The following is a 4,069-nucleotide window of genomic DNA, read 5'->3' as shown; positions in this document are numbered from 1 at the left end:
ACAACGTTGCTGCTACGTTGTTACAACGTGATAACTGTAGTTCCAGAATAAATTAAATTTGAGAGATTTTATCATCAAATTAGATTTTCAGCTTATCCATGAAAAATAACACACAAAGATATTTAATTGGGTATTTTAATTGTTTTTTATTATCATTAGAGTTTTGACAATAATTAAATAAACAGTTAGTAGTTGCAGTACTTGAATCGTGTTTATAGCTAAAATGTCTTTCTAATTTAAAAAAATGGGACCTTTTATTTTATGAAAAAAAACTTTTCTAAACTTTGTTTACTGAAAAACTCATTTTTGCCGTTTACAAATGTTTACTTTCTAAAATCCACCAGCAAGGAAATGTAAGCTAATTTACATGTTACTGGCCCCACATCATTCCAATGGAATGGCTTGTTGCAACAACCCTGTCCCAGCCAGTTCTCTGATTTGTTATGGTATCACATGCTCCAGACCATCTTCCAATCAGCTTAATCTGCCTCTTTCTTTGTTCTTATTTCATCCCTTGTTTTTTTCCACAAGATTTCCAGTTAGTTGCTCTTTGCTATTTGGCTACTTCGGATTTATCTGTCAACCACTCACTCCTTAGTTCGCTTGCTTCAGGTAAGAAAAAGTTTTATCATGTGCTTGTTAGTTCTAATTTTGGTTTACAAAAGGCAATAGCATATATCTGCCCTCAAACAATAGCTACCGCATGGTAGCTTACCTACTGTAGTCTATTCGGTCTGTTCAAGTAAAATCAAACAAACTAACTGGACTTTTCGCTTGATTTAGAAAAATATCAATCTAATTTCAAGCAAGATGACTCTGTAACTATTCTATTGATATAACTACAACCAGTGTATTTGTAGAGTTAGCAGTCCAGCTACCGTTAGCCACTAGGTAGCCCCATTGCTAAGCGGTCATTACACGTGTTCTCACATGTCTGCTCGATCAGTAAACCTCTGGGCTAATGTTCTGCCCTAAACGTTATATGCGCGTCTCAGTGGTTTTTAATAATTAGGTAATGTTTATTGGTGTTTAAGCAAGCCTTTTCACTGTGTCTGTCGACTTTATTGAGATCTTGTGTAGAGAGACGGCCATGTTTAGCTAAACATGAATGGAGCGTTAGAAATTTGTGTTTGGGGCAGGGGGCGTGATGGACTTTTAGCCATTTGAGCAAGGATGTATCTAAAATATCCCAAGGACTGGACTTGGGCAACCCAGTCTTCCAAACTAGCAAAAGAATAAAGAATCAAATTGTTTAGTTAGCTAGTATTAAACATTGTAACACAAAATATTGCTTTAGTTTGAGATGTGTAGTCAAAAGCTACATTTTCATAAACAATGTTGTCTTAAACAATGGGTGAGTTTGTTGTTTTTTGAACATGCAGTTAATTCAGAAATTCCTGTGGCTATGTGTCTGTGTAAACTTGGTTGAAAACTAATCTCTTTTCCAAAATCGTAGGTGCATTATTGTTACTGGACAGCGAACAAAACCACATTCAGGAACCTAAATGTGGAACATCCATCTCCTGATTGGACTCAACATAGAGTAAGGCTATTTCAGCGCCAAACAGGTACTGCAACTACTACTTGGCCATCAAATATAAATGGTTTCCCTCGAAACTTTTCACATGAACTTGACTGTTATGCTTATTAAGAGGAATATGAAGAAGCCAAGCGTCTTGCCAGGCAGTACCTGGAAGATTCCCAAGCCGAGAGTGAGAGAGAGGTGACCAAACAAAAGGTTAAGAACAATAAGCGGTACCTGTCCAGCTCTGATGATGAAGCAGGTAATGTTTCTGTCATAAACATGTTGTATATTCTTTTTAATAATATAAAATTGCAAAAAAAACATATCTGTTTGCTTTCAGGTCCATGCTCTACTGAGAGAACGAGAGGTTAGTTTTGAGCCGATGTTCTACTGCTAGAACTTGTGTTTTTAACTAAATCTAATTTTATTTTGTGGGGTGCAGAGCTCCATAGTAATTTTCTAGCCCAATAATGTTTTTATTTTTTATTTTTTCATTTTTTGCAGTTCCCATGGCAAAGAGAATGCTGTTGCCGATAGAACCATTCAGCAGAGATGGTGCGTATATTTTCCTTTATGTTTATCTAATTTATTCAGGCCATACTTCAATTTGTTGTCTAGACTGCCCACCAGCTACTTTAGACTGCTGTCAAATTTATTTGTTTAATTTAGTTTTGATGTTTTTCCCCCTTCAGTTCCTGTTTCGAAGAGGACAACACTGCCAACTGAGTCCCTCAACGGTGAAGGTACACAATTTATCTTCTGCTGTAACTAAAATGTCAACTGATTTGTATATTTGCCTTTTAAAACTTTGCACTACTACTATTAAAATGGGTTTTGTCAACTCATAGATTTAATGGCCACAAGTACACCAAGGCAAAGAGTCACCCCAAGGCAAAAAGCCACTGAAGGCAAGTAACTTAAAATACCTCTACCAAAACCTAGAGTGGTGTATTAAAATGTTTTGGTAGATTTTTTTTTGAGAACTTATCATTTTATCATTTCAGATCAAGCAGCAGGCATCGCTGATGCTTTAAAGAATATTGCTGCAATCACAGGTGAGATTGAATTTCCCTTTCTTAAAAGGTCCACTGATAAGTTAAATCTGTTATTTTTGTTGTAATTTATGATTCTTCTTTTGTCCAAGATATCTGCAAGTCACTGCTGATCAAAGTGAACATGATGGAGGGGAAAATGCACGCCATGGAGAAGCTGCTCCATAATGTGGCTTCTCAGCATTCTGAGAGCCAAACTCAAGATGATCTGCGCCTGTAGCCTTGTAAAGATGCGGAGGACTTTACCTTGCTTGAAAATAACTTGCAGGACAAGGCATATTTCCAGCAAGCTGTAAGTAAACAATTGTAGACATTCAGAAAATGGTTTTAATGAAATCTGATATTTTATTTGATCAACTTTGTACAATTTATAAGGTCCGTTTTCTAAGCCTCATTGGAGGACGGAAGCTGGGAGAAAATACAAGAAGGACCATGCTGGCTGTCGCCAGCAATGCTGTTTGGTGTGGATACAGACTGTATGGAAGAAGCAGAAAGCCAAGCTGTGTAACCTTAAAATATTTAGGCTGATCAAATGTGAGTTGATGCTTTTTACTGGACTTGTTTTATAGAATTTCATTAAATCTTTTTACAGCGGTCTGTCACAACTGTAAAACAGTTTCAGTAATCTTAAGGTTTCTTGTATATCACCTGTCTGTTCCCAGGTGCTGTGAAGACCTCGCTTCCAGACTCCACAGATAAGGACATAGAGGTGCAAATAATGGAAGTCCTTAAGCATGCTCCCCAGAAAGTCAGAAGAGAGGTAATTGATTTATGACTGAAAGCTTGTTGGAGACATTTATGTGCTAATTGCTCACTAATTTATACCTCCTTTTTTTCCCTTCAGGCTGAAGCACAGCATCGTGCCACACAAATGGAGGCCCATTCTTCTGAGGAGGACTAAGTGAACCTGCACCCTTTCTGTTTTATTTTTCTCTGTTTTGCTCACAATTTTTGATTTTTCTATTTATATATATATATATTTTTGATCATTTTTTTAAGCGCCTTGTGATTTTTATTTTGAGAGGCGCTATAAAAATGTTTTGTTTAAATTGTGTATGCAAATGCCAAATCTTTATGTAATAAAAAGCTGAAAAGTCAGTTTATTGTCCATCCTGTGAAATTACACCTGATCCTGCTGCTTACTATTCAATTCAATTCAAAAATACTTTATTAATCCCAGAGGGAAATTGATTGCTGTAGTAGCTCAGAATAATAATAATCAAGTCATCAAAGAGTTGTTGTATATTACAATGGCTGTTGGCAGGAAGGATCCTCAAGTCTTGTGAAGAGAATGCTCAGGGTTGTCCATAATTGTCTTGATTCTCTGGAGAATCCTTTGCATTAACTCCTCCAGTGGTTCCGAAATGAAAACATGCAGTAGAGCTTTTAAATGAATTCAAGACACCGCTGTCCTATATTACTTGTTTTTAAGGTTTTTATACATTTGTTTTTCCATTCTGGTTGTTTTTGCTGTTAATCTGCCATTTGTTTA

General features: G+C 36.4%; 2 long non-coding RNA genes across 2 annotated transcripts; both read left to right on the top strand.

Annotated features, from left to right (window-relative positions):
• Positions 1–463: 463 nt before the first annotated feature.
• On the top strand, positions 464–1,892 carry LOC129160799 (uncharacterized). The gene is made up of 4 exons (XR_008561287.2): positions 464–612; positions 1,457–1,568; positions 1,653–1,784; positions 1,866–1,892. It is a non-coding gene; the product is annotated as an uncharacterized lncRNA (long non-coding RNA).
• Positions 1,893–2,523: 631 nt separating this feature from the next.
• LOC129160800 (uncharacterized) lies at positions 2,524–3,538 on the top strand. The gene is made up of 5 exons (XR_008561288.2): positions 2,524–2,580; positions 2,670–2,869; positions 2,953–3,111; positions 3,240–3,337; positions 3,422–3,538. It is a non-coding gene; the product is annotated as an uncharacterized lncRNA (long non-coding RNA).
• The last annotated feature ends 531 nt before the right edge of the window (positions 3,539–4,069 follow it).

Source organism: Nothobranchius furzeri, chromosome 4, assembly GCF_043380555.1.
Source record: "Nothobranchius furzeri strain GRZ-AD chromosome 4, NfurGRZ-RIMD1, whole genome shotgun sequence".
NCBI classification, from domain to species: Eukaryota; Metazoa; Chordata; class Actinopteri; order Cyprinodontiformes; family Nothobranchiidae; genus Nothobranchius; species Nothobranchius furzeri.
This window is presented reverse-complemented; position numbering and strand designations above follow the sequence as displayed.